General features: G+C 29.9%; 1 protein-coding gene and 1 long non-coding RNA gene across 4 annotated transcripts in view; one reads left to right on the top strand and one right to left on the bottom strand.

The window, feature by feature from the left end:
* LOC119604662 overlaps nt 1-20,674 on the bottom strand; it is a 43,554-nt gene extending 22,880 nt beyond the window's left edge. The window contains exon 1 of the mRNA XM_037957435.1: nt 20,030-20,674. The gene's annotated coding sequence lies outside the window, so the exon portion shown is untranslated. The remainder of the gene's footprint in view (nt 1-20,029) is intronic.
* Nucleotides 1-23,696, top strand: part of LOC119604666 — a 259,457-nt gene that overhangs the window by 221,449 nt on the left and 14,312 nt on the right. For all 3 annotated transcript variants that reach the window (XR_005231535.1, XR_005231536.1, XR_005231537.1), the window contains one exon: nt 20,605-20,755. This is a non-coding gene — a long non-coding RNA (uncharacterized LOC119604666). The remainder of the gene's footprint in view (nt 1-20,604; nt 20,756-23,696) is intronic.

Here is a 23,696-nt window from a genome sequence, read left to right as displayed (position 1 = left end):
CGAAGACTTCTTAACAATATAAAAAAGTAGTGAAAAAACACAAAATATTTGCAATGTTTTTATGGTAGATTTTTGTTTTTGTTGTAGTTATTGCTGGTAGTACTACTACATTGTTTTAAAACTATGATGAACCTCAACAATAATAACAGCAAACAACAGAATATTTCCGTTTCCACGCACAAACACACACACACACTCGTACATTCTATTTATTTTTCTTGGGGTTTTAAACATTGAGAGACAGACAGCTCTCTGTGTGTGTGTGTAACTCTAGGGAAATGTATAAAACTATTTAAAACTCATTCCTACAAACATAGACATAACATTTTTTTGCCTTTATTTTTTATTCAACAATTTTGTTGTACTCTAGTGTAAAATAAACACTACTTTGTAAAAGAGATAAACAAAGTGAATGAAGTGAGCAAAAAGGAACATATTTTAGTCATACACACAATTTTGTAGAAAGTATTTTAAAGTAGAAAAATTATGTCGCTGTGGTAACTATTAAATATATAAATAAAATGTTCTTAAATATTTAGTCTAATTTAATTTTTTTTTCTTAAAGAAAAAGTAAATTTTGTAGTAAATTTACAAAACAATGTTATTTACAAAATTTAATATTCCCATTTAAATTTTAGGTCTGGTAGATATGACTAGAGCTGAACAATGTTATTTACAAACAGTTAATATCCACATTTAAATTTAGGTCTCTTTAGAAGAATTTGATCTACTGAACTAGAACTGAACTAGAACTGAACTAGACTAACTAGAACTGAACTAGAACTGAACTAGTAACTAGAACTGAACTAGAACTGAACTAGAACTGAACTAGAACTGAACTAGAACTGAACTAGAACTGAACTAGAACTGAACTAGAACTGAACTAGAACTGAACTAGAAACTGAACTAGAACTGAACTAGAACTGAACTAGAACTGAACTAGAACTGAACTAGAACTGAACTAGAACTGAACTAGAACTGAACTAGAACTGAACTAGAAACTGAACTAGAACTGAACTAGAACTGAACTAGAACTGAACTAGAACTGAACTAGAACTGAACTAGAACTGAACTAGAACTGAACTAGAACTGAACTAGAACTGAACTAGAACTGAACTAGAACTGAACTAGAACTGAACTAGAACTGAACTAGAACTGAACTAGAACTGAACTAGAACTGAACTAGAACTGAACTAGAACTGAACTAGAACTGAACTAGAACTGAACTAGAACTGAACTAGAACTGAACTAGAACTGAACTAGAACTGAACTAGAACTGAACTAGAACTGAACTAGAACTGAACTAGAACTGAACTAGAACTGAACTAGAACTGAACTAGAACTGAACTAGAACTGAACTAGAACTGAACTAAACTGAACTAGAACTGAACTAGAACTGAACTAGAACTGAACTAGAACTGAACTAGAAACTGAACTAGAACTGAAAACTAGAACTGAACTAGAACTGAACTAGAACTGAACTAGAACTGAACTAGAACTGAACTAGAACTGAACTAGAACTGAACTAGAACTGAACTAGAAAACTGAAAACTAGAAAACTGAACTAGAACTGAACTAGAACTGAACTAGAACTGAACTAGAACTGAACTAGAACTGAACTAGAACTGAACTAGAACTGAACTAGAACTGAACTAGAACTGAACTAGAACTGAACTAGAACTGAACTAGAACTGAACTAAACTGAACTAGAACTGAACTAGAACTGAACTAGAACTGAACTAGAACTGAACTAGAACTGAACTAGAACTGAACTAGAACTGAACTAGAACTGAACTAGAACTGAACTAGAACTGAACTAGAACTGAACTAGAAAAAGAACTGAACTAGAACTGAACTAGAACTGAACTAGAACTGAACTAGAACTGAAACTGAAACTGAACTAGAACTGAACTAGAACTGAACTAGAACTGAACTAAAACTGAACTAGAACTGAACTAGAACTGAACTAGAACTGAACTAGAACTGAACTAGAACTGAACTAGAACTGAACTAGAACTGAACTAAACTGAACTAGAACTGAACTAGAACTGAACTAGAACTGAACTAGAACTGAACTAGAACTGAACTAGAACTGAACTAGAACTGAACTAGAACTGAACTAGAACTGAACTAGAACTGAACTAGAACTGAACTAGAACTGAAAACTAGAACTGAACTAGAACTGAACTAGAACTGAACTAGAACTGAACTAGAACTGAACTAGAACTGAACTAGAACTGAACTACAATCATTTCCTACACTGAAAATAATCCATGCTTAACTTTACGAAAAAAAATTTCGTAACTACTTTTTTCGTAATATATACGAAAATTTCGTGTATAATACGAAATATTGTTTAATCAACCCCTTTTCTAATTTTACGAAAGTACGAAAACCTGTCGTAATATCTTTTTTCGTATATATTAAGAAACTTTGTTTTCTTTTACAAAAATAATTTCGTTAAGGCATGTAATATTTAACGAAAGTAACGAATTTTTTTCGTATCAAGATTATTTAGTAATATACAAGAATTATTTTTGATTTCACAAAAAAAATTATTTTGTTACGATTTTTTTTTTTTTTTTTTTTTGTTATTTTCGTAATTTTAAGGTAGTTAAATTAAACGTAATTTTTAATTTATAAGAAATTAGCTGCCTAATTTCCTGTAAAATTTTTAAAAAAATTGTTTTTTTAATTCGCAATCTTTTTCTAAATTTACAATAATTATTTTAAAAGAACTAAAATATTTATGTCTTTAAAAAAATTGTAAAATGAACAATTTTTTTTTCTAAAATTATATTAAATTATTTTGCATTTTACTAAAATATTTCGTACAATTTCGTATATATTACGAAAGAATTTCGTGGTGCGAAACTACGAAGCATTTCGTACAATGTACAACATTTTTCGTGTATATTAGTCATGGATTATTTTCAGTGTAAGTTGATTTTTTCAAATGTTTCTGAGTGTTGTATGATGCGTATACTTGTTTTGTAATTTTCAAAATATCACTCATACACCCCGTTGTTTAATAAACAGCTATTAAACATTTAATATCGTTAATTATAAATAAATATTCATCGAAAAAAAAAGAATTTATTTATAATTTCGACTTTAAATTGGTATGACTTTACTTTTCTCTTCGAGGGGATGCTTTTTGTGAAGTATTTTAATATGGAATGAAGGATATTTATGATTTGTTATATCCATTAAAATTCTAATTCAAACTGTTATATCAAGTTGCTGACTTTGTATTGTACGCTCATAATAAAGTATATTTGTATAAAGAATCAATAACCATATAACATAAAATTCACTTTATTGAGATCCCAACATGTTGTGTCATTTGCTTAAATAAATAATAAAAACAACAACTATTATTTCAATGTGTTACTAACGATGTGTTAAATCAAAATTTATTTATTTTATCCCATCATGTTTCAACCCCCATTCACCACCCATTTGGTATATTTGCATATTTGCAAATGTATACATGTCGAAAATTATTTTTGTTGGCATAAATTTTATTACAAAAGTATTAAAAGTACAAATTTCTTGCAACTGTTTTTCTTTCTCTTTCTATTTTCTACAACAAATTAGTGAATGTCTGTGCATTTGTTGGCTACAACAACAAAACTAAAGAGGAAAAAACTAAACAGAACTTTTTTTAATATATGCGTGTAAGCAGAGAAGTATGAAAGTACATTTGTTTGTATACGTTGCATTTCCTTTTCCCTTGTGGTAAATTGCAAATGTATGCAATATGTAAAAATGTATAGATAAGTTTGTGTGTTTTTTTGTTCTTGCAAATGTATGCAATATTTATGCCTGTTTATTGCAGTAGGTATTTTTGCTCTTGCTGCTTAAAGCAATAGTAAACAACATACTTTTGCAAAGTTTGGTAAAATTTTTGCTAAAACTAAAAAATAAACTTTTATCTTTCTTGTATGTAGATTTTCTTTACTCTACTACAGTTGAGTATGTGTGTTAAACAATTTATGTACAATAAAATTTTTTTTGTATTTTTTTTTTTTTTGTTTTTCTTTCATCTAACTCACAATATTGTTCGGTATATGTAGGTAGTTTGTAGTTGTCTTTATAGTTGTTCTTGTTAGTTTACTTTTTAGCGTTTATTTTTGTTGGTTGCAGTATTGTCATTATTGTTGCTTATTCTTTTACAGGCTGTTGACTCTTTCGTCAGCAGTTTAATTTTTTTTTGTTTCCTTCTTAGTTTAGTTTGTGTGACTGTTGGTGTGTATATAGTATGTGTTTGCTTTTATTCTCTAGTATTTTACATATTTTTTGCTGCTTGCAGTTTCTGCTATTTGCAAATATTCAATGTATGTTGCCATTTCTTTATTTCTTCTGGTAATTTTGAAAAGTTTTGTATTCTTGAGTGTGTGTGTGTGCATTATTTCTCCATTGACTTTGTTTTAGAATAATTGTTGATGCAATCAAAACCCTTATTTCCAAATGTTTTAGTAAATCCTGTTAATGTGTAATTTTTGGAAATTTTGTGAAGAACAAGAGATTTATTACTTTGTGAAAACCAACACATTTTTTATATTTAAAAGAGAGATTTTAAAAAGTATATAAAAATTAGTAATTTCAATTTTAACTAAATAAAAGTAGTGATGAAATAAAGCAAAGGTAGAAGTGGACCATTTACCCTGCTTTAAGCATATAAAAATTAAATGAATCGTAACGTTGTGCTTCTAAATTCCTGTATTTGAGCTGAACTAGAACTGAACTAGAACTGAACTAGAACTGAACTAGAACTGAACTAGAACTGAACTAGAACTGAACTAGAACTGAACTAGAACTGAACTAGAACTGAACTAGAACTGAACTAGAACTGAACTAGAACTGAACTAGAACTGAACTGAACCAGAACTTAACTTAACTAGAACTGAACTGAACTGAACTGAACTGAATATACGCAAAATATTTAAAGCGTAATATTTAAACTTCATTAATTATTTTAAAACATTATGTAATTTTTAGTTGAAAATATCGAAGACTTCATTTTGTTATCTTTTTTTCGCTGCTTTAAAAAATCACACACGATGCAATTTATTTTAATTGAAATGTAAACGCCATGAACAAACTTTAATTCTAACAATTGAAATATATTTTTTTCCTGTAACAAAATGTTGTTAACAATATCAGCATATTTAAAGGAAACATCTAAAAAAACATACATAAATAAAATATACAAAAATTTTAAAAATATGAGGACCCAAATAAACGCAGGAAAAAACTATAACAAAATTTTATGTATATAAATGCCAAATAAAAGTTGTAAAAAAAACTAAAAAAAAACAAACATATTTTTTAAATTAATTGAAATCGTGTAACCATGTTTAATATGCTAACAAGGTACATTTTTCTTCTTGAATTTTGGGTTTTTTAGAGGCGTATATAAAATACTTTTCTGTTTCAGAAAATGAATACAGATAACTAATTGTATTGTATTAAAAATGTCACACTGATGTTTTTTAATATTTTTTTTTTTAACATTTTACAAAATCCAGTTACGCCCTTTTATCATTATAGCTAAATGTTAGAAAATTTACAAATTGTTTGAACTGTTTTTTGGGGTTTGTTTTTAACATGTTTTTTTGAAAAACTGTTTTTTAATGTATACAACCCAGTAAATAATCATATTAATCTAAAGAAAAAAAATCTTTTTTCAAATTCAATAATTAGTCTTTTATTTATTTTCATTATCTTTAGAATTTTTATTGTACATTTTTCTTTTAAAATTGTTTGCTGGGTTATATTTATTTAGTGTTGGTGGTTGTTTTTGTTGACGATGTATATGAATTCTTTGTAAAATATGAGTTTGTTTTGAAAATAAAGTACGAATAAATTTGCAAGTTCATCAAAATACATAAAAGTAGAAAAACAACATGTTTTACTTTGAACTTGTGTTGTTTTTTCCCCCCCAAAAAAAAAAGTATAAAAAATTACAACACAAAAAACAAAAATATTAAATAAATATAACAAAAGTACACATACTTTTATAATAATAGCAAATTCACATTCCATCCACAAAATTCCATACACTACACAACATTTAAATAAGGGAGGATATTCGAGGAAGGAAACGATATAGTTACTTAAGACATATTTGCTTTTAGATTATGTGCAAAATTACTCAAATTGATTTCGCGCTTTAGCTCTATAATGAGTTGAATTTAATGTTCAATGACTATTTCATACTATCTGCATTACTTGTAAGTAGTCTAGTAATATCTCATATATAATCTGATACATGATATTTTTACTTTCATTTTGCTTGTGAAAACCATTAGTTGAAGCTTTGTTTTTCTGTTGTATTGTGAGTATGACAGCAAACTAAGAAACATGAGACCCATGTTCGTACCTTTGTCGGCTACCACCATCTATTTGTAATGACTTATTTAACTCGTTATTTGAAAGCGAACGTGGTAAGTACTTGCCTAAAATCACATCGTAGAGTTAAAATAATCAGTTAAATGCCTACGAACGTTTTCGAGTTCGTTTTTTGAAGAAAGTGTTTTGCCCCTCTGGGCATTTCAGACGCTATACTGCACTTATATCCTCCCCCGGGCCATGTTACCTTCATGATTTCCCCTCATCTTGGTATTATTGCAATCCGGGGAAAAAGTGGTCTCTGGTCTGTCGCGACTCTAAACTGGTGAAGTCAAATGTATCGTCGGGCTTTCCATTGAATAATTTAACCTGGGGTTGAACTAGGGACCCTAATAATTTGGATATTGGAGAGGTCCCTTCGAGGTGCACGTGGTGGTTTAAACCTGAACTCACGAGAAGAGAAATTTGGTTAAAAGACTAATACACGGTGAAGGCTATAATTCGGGATAAGTTCAGTGCTGTTGTCGAGACAACAGATTCCCCACAGAGAAGTGACTGTGGGACTAAGCGTTGGAAATGAGTTGGTGTCAAGTGTGTCAAGAGTGAATGTGTCGGATGTTTTTCTCAATGATGTCGGATGAATGAGAAGTGTGCTCCGTTGAATAGATGTAAGGTATCTTATACATGTGATACCATTGCATTTTCCTTGCTTGTCCGGGTAGGTGTGTTCTCTGTGGGTAAGAACAAGTCCTCCCCAGCAGTTCGACAAAAAGTCAATGCATTCGAAAAAAACAGTGATTTCCACTAAAGTCTAATCACCTGGTTGGCTCTAATTCGTCTTTTGTCACGGATGTACTCTTTGTAAACGAGGATGAAAACAGTCGTCACTTTAATGTCACCTTTCAAAGCGAGAGAGTGGACACTTAAAAAACAAACTTAAGCTTTTTGTCTGTCTCTTCGTAATCTATGGATCGACGATTGACTTCCTCGTAGGACAAGCACATGTTAAAATAGCTAACCAGCTCGGCAGTTGGTGGCTAGGGGTAGCCCTAAGTGGAAGGTTGAATAGGTAGTTCGGGACTGTCCGGCCGAACTGCTGGGTCGGCTTATTTGAATCAGAGGTCTTATGACCAAAATTTTATGGTCAGATATAGTCCGATGATTCTGATATTGGATTTAACGGGGCATTTTACTATTAGAGCTTTTTTTAGCTAACTTCTACAAGGAGGTAGAGGATCTAGAAACGATTGTGTACATAGTTTGACATAGCCCTAGATTACAGGGTCTCAGACAATAGATTCCACGACGGAAATTTCGGAGAAAGATATATAATATGAGGAGACTTTTCATTTAAAGAAAGCTTCCTCTGCTAGTCAAATATAACACTATTTTTTTGGTTTTTATAAAATGACCAAAAATTTATGCCCTTACAGGTTGATGGTGGCTATGTAAAATTCACAAAGGAAATTTCTTTTATTACATTCCCTTTTGCCAAATCTATTATTCCCCCTTACAGACACACACATACAAGTAGTGAGTCTATATACAAGTTTTTCCATTCAAACAACGTTAAGTGTTCAAATCGTTCGTTTATGGCGCCCAAGTGGTTGAGTTTATTTTTGTTTCTCTTCATTTTTTTTTGTATACATATTTATTTCATTATGCTATTTGTTGTTGAACAATATTCCATTAAAGAGAGTGGAAAAATTTGTACAACAAACATGATGAAGAGTAAAAAAAGGCAAAATAACAAGGTTTTTTTTTTAATTTTTTCTAAAAATAAAAATGGTTGTTAGATTCTATACAAAAAAAAATACAAAAAAATATATGTATGTTTTAGCTTCTTTTAATGCTTGAGTTGTTTTGGTGGTAAATATGAATATTTATGAGTTGTTGCTATATAAAATATGTAAAAATATACAGACACACATACAGAGATACATACATGTATATTTTTGATATACACTTAAAGAAAAAATGTAGTTGGACTGGGTAATAGCCCAAAATTTTTAATTTCCTATAATATTATGGTCACTGTAATCATGCTTTTAATTGTAGCAACCAATTAATGTCAAATTTATCTTGCAAATAGCTGCCTTAACCATTTATATGATTACTGTAAACAAGTTTAAAATATTAGATACACAAAGTCATTTGAATTATGATTACAATAATATGTTTATGTTTGCCACAATCAAAGTTATTTGAATTATGATTACAATGACCATTGATAAACTATTTCTAATAACTTTAATATGATTTCTGAAAACATAGTTAGTTAGTTAGTTAGTTAGTTAGTTAGTTAGTAGTTAGTTAGTTAGTTAGTTAGTTAGTTAGTTAGTTAGTTAGTTAGTTAGTTAGTTAGTTAGTTAGTTAGTTAGTTAGTTAGTTAGTTAGTAGTTAGTTAGTAGTTAGTTAGTTAGTTAGTTAGTTAGTTAGTTAGTTAGTTAGTTAGTTAGTTAGTTAGTTAGTTTAGTTAGTTAGTTAGTTAGTTAGTTAGTTAGTTAGTTAGTTAGTTAGTTAGTTAGTTAGTAGTTAGTTAGTTAGTTAGTTAGTTAGTTAGTTAGTTAGTTAGTTAGTTAGTTAGTTAGTTAGTTAGTTAGTTAGTTAGTTAGTTAGTTAGTTAGTTAGTTAGTTAGTTAGTTAGTTAGTTAGTTAGTTAGTTAGTTAGTTAGTTAGTTAGTTAGTTAGTTAGTTAGTAGTTAGTTAGTTAGTTAGTTAGTTAGTTAGTTAGTTAGTTAGTTAGTTAGTAGTTAGTTAGTTAGTTAGTTAGTTAGTTAGTAGTTAGTTAGTTAGTTAGTTAGTTAGTTAGTTAGTTAGTTAGTTAGTTAGTAGTTAGTTAGTAGTTAGTTAGTTAGTTAGTTAGTTAGTTAGTTAGTTAGTTAGTTAGTTAGTTAGTTAGTTAGTTAGTTAGTTAGTTAGTTAGTTAGTTAGTTAGTTAGTTAGTTAGTTAGTTAGTTAGTTAGTTAGTTAGTTAGTTAGTTAGTTAGTTAGTTAGTTAGTTAGTTAGTTAGTTAGTTAGTTAGTTAGTTAGTTAGTTAGTTAGTTAGTTAGTTAGTTAGTTAGTTAGTTAGTTAGTTAGTTAGTTAGTTAGTTAGTTAGTTAGTTAGTAGTTAGTTAGTTAGTTAGTTAGTTAGTTAGTTAGTTAGTTAGTTAGTTAGTTAGTTAGTTAGTTAGTTAGTTAGTTAGTTAGTTAGTTAGTTAGTTAGTTAGTTAGTTAGTTAGTTAGTTAGTTAGTTAGTTAGTTAGTTAGTTAGTTAGTTAGTTAGTTAGTTAGTTAGTTAGTTAGTTAGTTAGTTAGTTAGTTAGTTAGTTAGTTAGTTAGTTAGTTAGTTAGTTAGTTAGTTAGTTAGTTAGTTAGTTAGTTAGTAGTTAGTTAGTTAGTTAGTTAGTTAGTTAGTTAGTTAGTTAGTTAGTTAGTTAGTTAGTTAGTTAGTTAGTTAGTTAGTTAGTTAGTTAGTCAGTTAGTTTAAAAGGATATACATCAAATCCGAAGAAATACACCTAAGCCTCTATCGGGCCTGTTGTGCGCTCCTTAGCCAGTACCTCAGGTGGAAATCAAACCCACCACCTCCGCTCCACCAGACTATAAAACTAACCACTAACCTACCGGAGGCCACTGAAATCATATGCAATCAAATTTTTTCTCTGAGTGTACTTACATTTATATGTATAAATTAATTGTGCATACACCTATGCTGTTTGTACGTGTTCGTATATATTTTTTATACACTTGAAAATTGATTATGTACCTTGATGTTGGCAAAAACGTGTTTTTTTATTATATTTTCTTTGATGTTTCATTTCATTTTTATTTTTGTTGATTTTCCTAATAAAATGTTAAAAACAAGAATCAAGCACATCTGCCATCATGCAATTTTAATTAAAATTAAATTTTTATAAAAAGGATACTGTAGTGTATGTAAAGCCTTTAAGTAGGCATTTTTTGCTTGTTTTCTCTTTTAATTGTAATTGTCATAAAAGTTTTAACAATGTCTGGGAATTTGTTCATTAAACTTTTAATAAGTATTGAAAAATTAATGTAAGTTTTTTTAAAGAAAATATTCATCAGGGAGATTTGTTGCCATATGGTATAATTAGAACTTAAAAATTATAATAATTAAATAAATTGGTGAGTGCATAAGATTTTTAATATAATGTTAAAAGTCATTTAAATATGCAATTTGCTCTACAGTGATGATATTTTTTACACCGATCACCTTTTTATTTTAAAATTAATTGAAATCGTGACCAAAAAACCTTATTAATTTAAATTCCTTTAAAAATTTAATAATATAATTATAACCTTAATCTATTGTTTATGCATGAATGTCAAGAAATGTAGACAATATTTTGATTTGAGGTTAACGAAAATTTTATGACATTTTCGTATGACATTATTTTGTGGTTAATTAACCAACAAATAAAGACATACACACACACACAACCTCCACAATTCTAAAAACTCAATTACATACAAACGCATATAAAACATTTCAACTACAAACATCCATCCTATTTATTAGAATTTATGCCCTTTTCTTCAGCCCACACACATTGTTTTAGTGCATTTGCATAAAAGGGAGTGCGGGAGTGCTAACCAAACAACAAACCTTCACAAATACCGACGTATATACATAGATATTTACATTAAAATATTAGAAAGCTTCTTCTTTTATATCCATTTGTTTGTTCCTTTACCGCATGCTGTGTGTGTGTGTGTTTGATTTGTGTCTGATTTTAGATTTTTCAAGGTGTGAGGGTTTGTTTGTTTGTCAAAAAAAGCCACAGTCAGTTGCATTAGTGTGTGGGTTTATATTTATTTTAAGGGTTACCCTTAAAGGAAGGTTTTTAAGGTGTTCTATATATAAAATTCTAATGAATCGTATTAAATTTCCAATTGTACTGAATTTATAATTTATTTAGTCAAATAGTAGTGACATATTTTCTGACGATCAATTACATTTCCCCTGAATGGTTTTATCACTATCAGGCTTATTTGCAAGTCAGTTATAAACGTTAAAGCCATTTTGGATCGTTTGTCATATATCAATATTGCCTTATAATTAACATTCGAATAGTATTCCTCTACATAACTTTTATGGGGATTAGGGGGTCATTGCGAACCAGTATTGCTTACCCTGCACAAATTATTGGAATTCATAATCCATTTAGGTAACCCAAAAACTACTCGCCTGTAAACATTATTGGAGTATGTACATGATCCATTTAGTAGTCATATGTAATTTGAAAACAACATGGTCCATAGCCTTTATTACATAGGACCATGTTGCGGATCGTTTACTCCCTTAATTTCAGCAAGGGATTAGTTTTGGGATTACTACGATGTAACGCATTGATTGATTACATGGTCCCCATCTAGGACATCACAATGTTAAATGGACTATGTTTTTTAATTTTTTGGGATTAGACGCGTTTACGGAGTAGTCTCAATTTTTGCGGGGTATTTTCAGTATCAAACAAATCTTAGAAGTATATAATATTTCTGGTTCCTTTTTGTGTTAGCTTTTGCTGTTTGAACTCTATCATTCATTCAACAGTCAAAAGGATGTTTGAACAGATAGACGGACTTGGCTAAATCGTTTTAGTACCTAATCAAGGAATCAAATTATATGAAATTTTGATTTGTTACAAACAGAATGACAATATATCCGATCCGTTTTGTTATATAACTAAACTAAACCGCTGGACTTTTTATGGATATGACTTCACTACACACTTTATTTTGACGTATATTGATCATTTTTGATGTAAAATGGAAAAAGTGTTTTCGAAAGATATCGCAGGATATTATCCGTTTTAGCATGTAAAAAATAACTTATTTTACTTTGAAAATAACCATTTACTGTAGCTGTAAACTAAAAATCGAGAAAAATTAAAAAAATCTTGGGATACCGGTGTCCCGTATACGTGAAAGAGTTAATATAACTAGGGAAACCAAAATAAGCAAATGCGTCTTTTATAGTGCCTCGTATGGACTCATGGATAAGATATTTACACGTTTCAAAGTAATTTAAGAATTTTTGCTGCGATTTGTTAGGTCATATTTTTGTTTATTTTACCCATAACAACATAATTTTGCATAATTTGGAGAAATATATTAAAATTATTGATTTCTTCGAACTTTGGTCATGAATATTATTAAATGAGAAAATTTATTAGAAAATTTGACAATTTTGTAACAAATTTAAAAATGTTGGTGAATTTTTAAGAAAGTTAAAAACTGAAAAAACTAAACAAATTTTAAGAAAATTTTAAATTTTTTTTAATACCCCGGTAGGCTAGTTAGTTAGTCTAAGCACTGGCGTTGTCAATTACACAGGCTGACAAATTTTTCCCCTAGAGACCAAAGTATACTTTTCTGTAGGATTGAGTGGCCTCAGAATTTCTCCATCATATCTCGTGTTTTGAAGTTTGGTATAACTTTATTGCAAAGATAACTTTATTTGTATGCCATCTGAAAGTCCATTCCGTCAGCTTTAAAATGAAGGCTTAACAACTACATATCTTCTTTCCTCTACGAGTTATCTTCACCTAAAGCTTGATATAACAATAAATTGTCAAAAACTGTATTTTTTAGTACATTTCGCTTTTATTTTTCAAAAGAAAATTAATACATTCTAATTTTTCATATTTTTTTCTATAAAAATACCTTTTGAATTGTTTTAAAATCTGTTGTAGTTGCTGAGATCCGTTGAAGTTGACGGACGGACAGACATCATTAAGTCGAATCAGAAAGTGATTTTGTATCGATTGGAACATCGTCAGATAGTTATGAATCCTATGTTTTTGTTCTTTATAAACAATATTTATAAAGCATAATACCCTCCCCACTATAGTAGTTCAGGTTATAAAAACTTTGAATATACCAAAAACCATGAATTTTCAAGCTTTAGGTGAAGATATCTCGAAGAATAAACAAGAATGGACTTTCAGATGGCATACAACATTTCAGAAATAAAGTTATCTAGGCGCTGTTATAACGTCTCAAAAAGTGCAAAACAGGCGTATTCTCAAATTTCAGGACACGATATATCAAATCCCAGAAATGACGGTGCAAATTTGAGGTCAGATTTGGAAAAATTTAAAAAACCTAATACAGTCAAACTCGTTTATAACGAACTCCGCGGGACCAGTCAAATTTGTTCGTTATAAGCGAAGTTCGTAATAAGACAGGTGAAGTTTTTGTAGTTCCAAAAATAAAGTGGCATTTTACGAAATTTTAAGAATATGATTTATATATATATATATATATATTCTTTACAAAACAACACCATTGATTTTATTTGTTCATATTTTTCTTAACAAATTTAAGTTTTTTTTTCAACAAAGCAAAATATATCCTTATGATTTCAACACATAATTTTAAAGTTCATTATAAAAAATGAAAATTGTATGAAATTGTACTTGAGGGACTGAAAAAGTAGTTCGTTTTATACGAGGATTCGTAATAACCGAGTTCTTTATAAGAGATGTTTTTTGTATGAAAATAGTTACCAAAATAGCGGGACTTGAAAATTTGTTCGTAATAACCAAGAATTCGTTAAAACCGAGTTCGTTATTAGCGAGTTTGACTGTATATTTAAAATCAACAATTTTCGTTACGGACGTATATATGTAGCTCTTTTAGACTTCTACGATATATACATATTGTTAATAATTTTTTAAAAAATCAAATTCTAATAAAAGTTTTAATCTAATGTTGACTCAAGAATACAGAATAAGAGTAATTAAAGCTACAAATAAACTTTCAAATGTTAGCACAACATGAGCAAAAAGTATCGAACTAAATCCCATCAATTTAAATTCCTTGAGTCCTGGTCATCTTGTCACAAATGAAAGAGGTCCCATTCGAATACCCTAATTTAAATTTATATGTATAAAATTTATTTAATGGCTTTTTATCTGTATGCATTTGTATCCGAACACACACAGATATACATACATCATCCATGATTTGTTTGTTTTAGTATGGGTGTGTTTGTGTGTATGGGTTGTAGTTGGCATTCATTTGCTGAGAATGAAATTGTATTGCTTTTTGTAATTAATTGTGCACTTATGTGCATTATTGTGGCTTTTTTGCCTCAATGATGTTGACCATGATTACAATGAGAATAATTTGTGTTTTGGCAGAGAAAGGAAGATAGAGAGAGTATTTACATTTTCAATTTTAACAAATACATGTAAACAAATGTTGTGTTTTTCTTTAAAAGGTTTTCTGAAACAAATTTTTTTTTTTCAGAAACAAATTTAACTTGAAAAGTACTTTAAAATATTTATTCGTTTTAATTGGTTGCTTAACTTTAATCAATATTAAAGAAAACGCCATCTTTCATAGAATTACATCTTTTTAACTATTATAATTTATGCATTATTATTCACACTTACATACACACATTAAAACCATTTAATTGCCCGTTTGAATGCTCATTAAAGTATAAATGAAAATTTTTGTTTTTGCTGCCTTAGGGCTAGAATAAAGTTTCAATAGATTTTCTTTCATACGCAATATAAATGCAAATTATTGGGCTTGAGGTCAAAAATATATTTTCTTGGCATTAAATTGTGTAGTAAATGTATTGGAAAAGCCTTGGCAATTTGCTTTGTCCGTTAATTTTTGAATATTTCATAATATAAAATGATAATTTGCATTTTAATTGAGGTAGAAATTTATCTAACTGGAGGGACGAAATATAGTTTAAGAATTAATATGTTAAACACATACAAGGGTAGAAATGTAATAATATAAAGTAGAATATTAATTTCTGATGTAGACGTAGTTCAAATTTCTATTTAGTGGCTTTTAGAAGAAAAGTGATTTAAGAATGTTGGGGAGATTTTAATAGAGTAATTTCTAAGATCTGAAAACGTTGGAAATTTAATAAGGTCGTTTTAAAAATTTAACATAAGTGTCCTATTTTGCGGACATCTGACTACGTCCCTGATGGGCCCATGGGTTCCAAATACAATCGATCAAACCGTTTAGAAGTTACAGAATTACTTTCCTCTTTAATTATTTCTATACCACTGTACGACAGCAGGAGGTCGATACAGACAATGTATAAATAGACAGTTATACAATGCATCACAAAGGTACGAGTGAGACGCAATTCCGTCGAAAGTCCGTCTCCAACTCAGACACGAATTAAGACTAAACGGACAAACCGTTTAGAAGTTACAGAATTACTTTCCTCTTTTATTATTCCTATACCACTGTGCAACAGCACGAGGTCGATACAGTGTATAAATAGGCAGTTATACAGACAGTATCACAAAGGTACGAGTGAGACGCAATTCCGTCGGATAACAAACATAAGCCTGAGAGTTGTTCTCCAACTCAGACCCGAATTAAGACTCAGAATCATTTTCTGAGACGAATTAGCTATACCCGTCTGTCCGTTTGTCTGTTGTGCGCACACTATAGGTCGCAATTTTCAAGATAATTAGATAAAATTTGGCACATACTCTTCCCTCTTTTAACCCAAGGACGAAGCCAATTGAAAATTGTTAAAATCGGTCCATTATTTCGTATAGTCCCCATACAACCGTCTTGCCCGAATAGAGCTTTTGTCGTCATAAATGTGTTAAATGTTCTTGTATCACTTCAAGAATCAACATAACCTAGTTTAATATAAGTCTTAATGATATTGCTGATTTTCGTAATGAACGGGCCTCATTTGACCCTATCTCCCATACAAAGTCACCTTCAAAAAATTACTTGATTGGTCACAATTCACTTATAAACACTTGATGATCAAAATTCACTTATAAACTCTAATATCACGTATCATCTCTATCAAATTTATAAGGATAAGACCATATTAACCCCCTGGCCCTATATAACCCCTCCTTTAGAAAATTCCTTTGTTGTCAACAAATTGTTAATGTTAAAATATTCCTGAATTATGGTAAAAATGAAATTCAATACTTTATTTTTAAAAAAATAATCAAAATTTGTAACATAATCACTGCTGTAGGGTATCATATGGTCGGCCATGTTCGACTATAAATTCTTACTAGTTTTATATTTTTACTTCGAAATCGATGAAAAGCGTTTTAATTAAGTTTAAGTTTTAATTAAAAAAAAAAATAATTATTTAATATTTTGGTTTAGATTTTTTTGAAATATCTGAATCTAGAAACGACTTTTTGGATTATGCCAATCTTGTAGTGAATGAGCGTTATTATTTTCAATAAATCCTTTAAAATTTAAAGTATTCAGATAAAATTTGACAAAAAATATTTGTTTTAATCGAACTTTGAAACTCTGAAGAGCTTGATCCATAATTGAACCAAGCATCTATTAAAGACACTATACTGAAAATCAACTTGTTATTAGTATAGTAATCTAATCTAATCTAATCTAATCTAAACTGACAAACTCATCAATCCACAAAGACTTTAGATTCATAAACACCATAGTCCAAATATAGTGCTGCATTCAGAAATGCGCTTCTTAATTGTTGTTACTTAAATGGATTATGATGCTATAGACAATTATGGACCGAACCGGTTAAATAACGTGCTTTTATGCCTAAATGCTTATGCCATATTTTTATATCATTGCTCAGCGTTGACCGTTTAACTGATTCGGGAGTGGCTTTATACGGCAGTTATGGTCCATCAATCTGATAAAAATTGTAAAAATTTTTGTTAAATTTTGTTCCAACATCGTTATTTAAAATGATTGACGGAAGTGGGAGCTATGTTTATTTATAGACTGATCGAAAAAAAGTTAAGATACAATTTTTTACATATAAAACTTGACATTTTGAATCGATATTGTATATATTCATGAGCTATATGCTTTTGTGTGATTTTCGGAAGTAAACTTTATATGAAAGGCATAACCAATAGTGTATGAATCTAATAAAAAACTGAAATAATTTCCGTTTATAACAAATTAAGTTGTGGTGAAATATCGTGCAGATACCAAAGTTCTGAGAGAGTTCCTTCTTTCTGAGAATGTAAACATTTCTATGGTAGTTTTAATAAATTGTAAACCTACTATTATGATTTTCAACATAAACAAGTAAGAAAGTATAGTCGGGTATGGCCGACCGAAGTGATGACCTGAATTTGAATTTTGTCTTAATTTCTATATATTTCTGATGAAAGCCTATATATGAGAGACTTGGGTCATATATGAACCGATAGTCGACATAAATTTAATTAATATACAAGTGTTTATAAAGGAATTAATGACGTTTAAGCGATTGTCAGAGGGATACCTTGTAGGGGGATATGGTCAAGTTGTGCCTATTTAAGTAGAGATTTTTGTAAATTTGGCACAATTCTGAGTTTCAAAGCCCAATTTTGGTACTTCGAAATAATGGACCGATATCAACCAATCAATAGGGTTCGTCCTTGTTTCAAAAGTAATGCGATTACCAATATAATCTTTAAAATTGCTATCTGTAGTTTGATTACTAAACAGACAGAAAGGCGGACGTACAGATGGACGGACGGACATGATCCACTCAAAAAAGCCGATTGATACACTCTATAATAAAACAGGCCAATCAAAACACAGAGTTTAGTAGTTCCAAGATTTACGTTAAAATATCTCGAAGAAGAACAAGTGAGAGTGTTATATTCAGCTGTGCTGAATCTCATATGCCCACCACCAAACCGTCTGCCGTAAAAGGAATGCTCTGCTATAAACATCAGGGAATATGGCTTAATTATGGACCGGACTCTTTGGAATTAACAAAATATTTATTTTTTAAAAACAAAATATTTCCTGAAGGAAACTTTATATAGAGGTTAGAGTCAGTTATAGATCAATATTCATTAAATTCAGAATGAAGAATTATGTTTCTATGTAAAAACTTTTTATGTCGATTTTCATCGCTATACTAGTAATTTATTGAATCCTACTCATCAAATTAACTGATGAGGACCGATCCTCATAACATTTTGTAGACCGAAGTCATTAATGAGCGTTAAAGTCTTCTTCTGAAGGGTCAATATGAGGTGTAAGGTCAATTATGAACCGATCCACCTAAAATTTGGTATAGAGATTTTGGCTCTTAAGAAACTTACTTATTATGTCGAATTTCATCGCTATACTCTAATTTTAAGCCAGTAATGAGCATAAAAGTATTTTTCTGAAGGGGACCTTATATGGCGGGTCAATGATGAACCGATCCACACAAAATTTGGTAGAGAGAATTTGGCTCGCTAGAAACTTAATTATATCAAATTTCATCACTAAACTCGTATTTTAAGCCAATAATGAGTGTTAAAGTAATTTTCGGAAGTTGACCTTAGGGTAGGGTAATTACTGGGCCGATCCTCAAAAAAAATTGGAAGGAAGATTTTGGCTCACATAAAATTGATGTGTGTTAAATTTCATCGCAATATTCGTAGTTTTATGCCAGTTATGTGCGGTTTAGTCATTTTCTAAAGTGAAGCTTATATTGGAGGTAGTGTCAATTATGGACCGATACTCATAAAATTAGCTAGAGAGATTTTGGCTCATATGAAACTTATTTATATTGAATTTCAGTGGTATAATCTTATTTTTAAAACAGTTATGCCCGTTAAAGCTGTTCCGAAAACGTGAACCGATATTGTCCATTTTCAATACCAAACAAAACTTATTCATTGAGAATATTTATGCTAAATTTCAACCGTCTAGCTCCTCCCATGTGGTCCCTATCGTGATTTCCACAGACAGACGGACGGACGGTCGGACAGACGGACAGACGGACGGACGGATGTAGCTAGATCGACTTAGAATTTAATAAGGACGCTGAATATATACTTTTGTGGGTCTATAAAAAATATTTCGGTGTGTTTTTTTTATGGTGGGTATAAAAAGGTATAACTGGGGTTAAACCTTTTCTGAAGTAGTTAGATTGGACTTTCTGGACCAGATTCGATTTCCTTAAGGATAACATACATTGGTTTCTGTGATAGAAATTTGTCGGTCTGTGTAATTAATATCCTCGAGGAATTTCATTAATTTCTTAAACTTAGTTTTAGGGACATAATTAAATAAATCTAGAATTTTATAAAAAACCAGAATATGTAGACGTTTCTTTGGGTCTCTGATAAATATTGCCTGTGTGTTACCTTTTTATGTCTATAATGTATTGTAAAAAGACTCACATCTTATTAATACTATTTATTTATTACAATTTTTATAAAATCGACCTTTTTCTTATAGTTATACTACAAAATTGTATAACATAAGTGAATTAATTTAAATAACCTAAATAAATGAAATCATTTTCTATTTGTCCCCAGAAAAAAAAACACACACAAATATAAATAATTTAATCAAATCAATCTACACAGTTAACTGTCATCAATGACATTTATCAAAATGAATAATATTACAAGGGATTACATAGAAATATTTATTGCAATAAGATAAAAATATGTTTGGTAGAAACGCAAAAAAAAGAGGTGATTAATAATATAAAAATACATTTAATGCTGCTGCTGCTGCTAACATTCTAAGTATAAAGATACTAACAGAATACTGAAAGAAAGAAAGCTTTTGGGCAGAATAAATATATCACCCTCCCAAAAAAAAAAAAAGAAATTATGCATAAATATATAGCAAAAGGACCATAAAATAAAGGAAAAAGTAAAAAAATGTGAAAAACAAGGATCTGTAGTCTAACTAATACAAACATACCTTTTCGTTGTAGTAGTTGTTGATGTCGAAGCCAAAAGAAGAAAAAAAATCTTTTTTTTTTTAGTTGTTATCCTCAGAAATATACTTTTGAACCACAATGATACTTTTTTTGTTATTCTGCAGCTGGTGATACTGCGTAAATAAATTTTATTTCTTACTTTTTTTTGCGGGGGGGGATAAATATGAGAAAATTGTTGTTTTACTTTTGCTAAATGTATATATGTATTTGTGTGATTCTTATGCAGACACCCTGTTATAGAGTGAAGTAGGGTTTAATGTTAGCTGATAAAAAAACCCTTAAATTTTTTTTTTTTATTATTACAGACACTTACATTAACTTAATATGTAGTATGTATGTTAAATTGAGATAAATTTTATTTTTGTTTTATTATTAATTTAAGTAAAATTGATGCTGATTTTGTTAACAAATTATTTATTACACTTTAAACTTTTTGTTTAACTATAAATTTTTTATTCCTTTTTTTTAATTTTTTTTTCTCAGGTTTATATGTTTTTTTTCTCTGGAGGTTTTTTTTTAAAAGATTTTAATATACTTTTATTTTATTTTTTTTTAGATTTTCCTTTCAACACTTTTAAAACGTTACGATTTTAATTAATAAACTTAACGCGTCGCACGTTCGAGATGAACTGAATTTAAATTCTAACATGGCTGTACAAGATAGACCATGAATATTACAACAACAGCTACAAAAAAAGTATCTTCCGGTAAGTTTTCTTTGTAAGGAACTGAAAAAAAGCTTTAGCTTTTAAAACAGGGGTTAGTTATACTCTTAGTTAAAGCTTTTTTAGCTCTAAATTTAAACTGGGGAGACAATGCGCATGACTCTTTAAAACTTTTTTCTAAAGAGAGGGTGAGAGCCTGCTGCTAAGTCTCCACACAGCTGTTTTATGCTCTTCTTGGGTTTCTCGATATAAATAGGACGTTTACAGGATATTGTTTTAATTTTTAGTTTAGAGCCTTTTTTGTAGAGTTTGTTTTTTTCTTATATATTGTTGTTTCCTTTGGTCTCTGTGTGTGGTTTTGCTTTGGTCTCGGTGTGTGTGGTTTTGATTTGGAAAGTTTTTTTTTTTCTCAAATGCTGGCAAAAGAAAACGCAACATTATAAAGGAATTATTTAAAGATTATCACTTCAATTTATATTCTAAACATGTTTTCATAGACACTAGACAATCTATTTACCATAGAGCCTTCTTCCTTATACATATATCCTTCAGCATCATAGCAAAACTTTACTTCAAAACACATACTAGCAAGGATATGTTCCCTGCAGTTCGACAAAGAGTCAATGCATCCGAAAATGACAGTGATTGCCACTAACATCTAACCACCTGGTTGGCTCCAATGCGTCCTTCGTCACGAATGTACTCTTTGTAAACGAGGGTGAAGATAATCGTCACTTTTGTATCTCCTTTGTAAGCGAGAGAGGGGACACTAAAAAGCACTTGTCTGTCTCTTCGTAACCTATGGGGTGACGATTGACTACCTCGTAGGACAAACACATGTTAAAATAGTTATTCACCTGGACAGTTGGTGGCTAGGTGTAACCCTATGAGGTAGGTTTAATAGGGAGTTCGGGACTGTCCGACCGAACTGCTGGGTTAGTACTTATTAATATTTGTATTTGATTCTACTACTAATATGTATGCAAAACATTATGCCAGAGTATTTGTCTATGAGTCATTGATATGACTGCCTGCCTGCCTGTCTTCTTAACTTTCAACCTTTTTAATTCCCTTCTTCTATAACTTAATGACTGACTGGTGAAAGTGTATTGAATATTAAGCTAGTTTATATTCTTTATTCCTTACTTCAATGGCTTTATTTCTAAAGTGGCTGTTACTTAAAAATGTTAAAGATGATGAAGCAAAAGCAAACAATATACAAAAATAAATAAATAAATAAACAAATATGTGTAAATATTAATAAGTAATAAAGATAATGTGTTATTCATTGAACATTAATGTTTATATATATACAACTACACAGAGAATATTTCAAGAGAAATTTCTTAAAATTTATTTGTTTATTTTAATATGCTTGACTCAATTTTGTTGTTAGAATTTATGTTATGTACATACATACATATCTATGTGTGTAGTTATGTTTCAGATTTGTTTTGAATATGTATTAAGTTGTAAGAAAATATCTAAATTTTACTTCATACACTCTCAACATTCCGAAAATTATTATGTACATAAGTATATAGAATTTGAAATATGCAGTTTAACATAGATATGTATGTACATCGGCAGGTATATTAACAGTTACAGACAAATATGTTTTATATTTAAATAACTGTTTACGTTTAAAAATATCAAATCAATTTTCAGCTTGTTATACCCTTCACCTTCGCGAAAAGGATATATGTAAGTTTGTCGTTCCTTTAGTAATTTATACACTATAATTTTCCGATCCTATAAAGTATATGTTTGTATTCCGAGTTCTCTTAGATAACGGATTCGATTTTGTCATGTCTGTCTGTCTGTTTGTCTATCTGTCTGCTTGTCTGTCTGTCTATCTGTCTGAATTTCTGTCTGTCTGTATGTCTTTCTGTCTGTCTTTCTGTCTGTCTGTCTGTCTGTCTGTCAGTCTATCTATCTATCTATCTATCTATCTATCTATCTATCTATCTATCTATCTATCTATCTATCTATCTATCTATCTATCTATCTATCTATCTATCTATCTATCTATCTATCTATCTATCTATCTATCTATCTATCTATCTATCTATCTATCTATCTATCTATCTATCTATCTATCTATCTATCTATCTATCTATCTATCTATCTATCTATCTATCTATCTATCTATCTATCTATCTATCTATCTATCTATCTATCTATCTATCTATCTATCTATCTATCTATCTATCTATCTATCTATCTATCTATCTATCTATCTATCTATCTATCTATCTATCTATCTATCTATCTATCTATCTATCTATCTATCTATCTATCTATCTATCTATCTATCTATCTATCTATCTATCTATCTATCTATCTATCTATCTATCTATCTATCTATCTATCTATCTATCTATCTATCTATCTATCTATCTATCTATCTATCTATCTATCTATCTATCTATCTATCTATCTATCTATCTATCTATCTATCTATCTATCTATCTATCTATCTATCTATCTATCTATCTATCTATCTATCTATCTATCTATCTATCTGTCTGTCTGTCAGTCTATCTATCTATATATCTATATATCTTGTCTGTCTGTCCGGGTGTATAACTCTAAGTGCTTTACGTTAACAACTGCCTTTTGGTCTTATTTTACGGTGATACTTTTACAACAACAGAGTAAGCTGTTTTACCACTTACCATCTCCCTTTTGTATGTCTTGCACCCTCACTTAGGTTTTTTTATACACGGATATGCCGGTCCGTGTACAAACACTTTGCTCAAGTACTCGTGTTATCTAATCTCTGACCATTGCTGAGTCATTGCTTAACTTTCGAGATGCAAAAATCTCACTTTCCACAGAACCACAACCACACAGATGGGATAAGCTCTGTGGATTCGGCAACAGCACCTAGAGACGTATGAATAGACTAAACACTGAACTTACCCTGACAAAAATAGCTCACATCCATCTTCATTTAACCCAACACACTTCTCATTTATCC

Source organism: Lucilia sericata, unplaced genomic scaffold (genome assembly GCF_015586225.1).
Source record: "Lucilia sericata isolate MDLA Ls3-8-SP2 unplaced genomic scaffold, ASM1558622v1 Contig000417F_arrow, whole genome shotgun sequence".
Classification (NCBI taxonomy): domain Eukaryota; kingdom Metazoa; phylum Arthropoda; class Insecta; order Diptera; family Calliphoridae; genus Lucilia; species Lucilia sericata.
The sequence above is the reverse complement of the archived record's forward strand: the minus strand, read 5'-3'. Positions and strand labels throughout refer to the sequence as shown.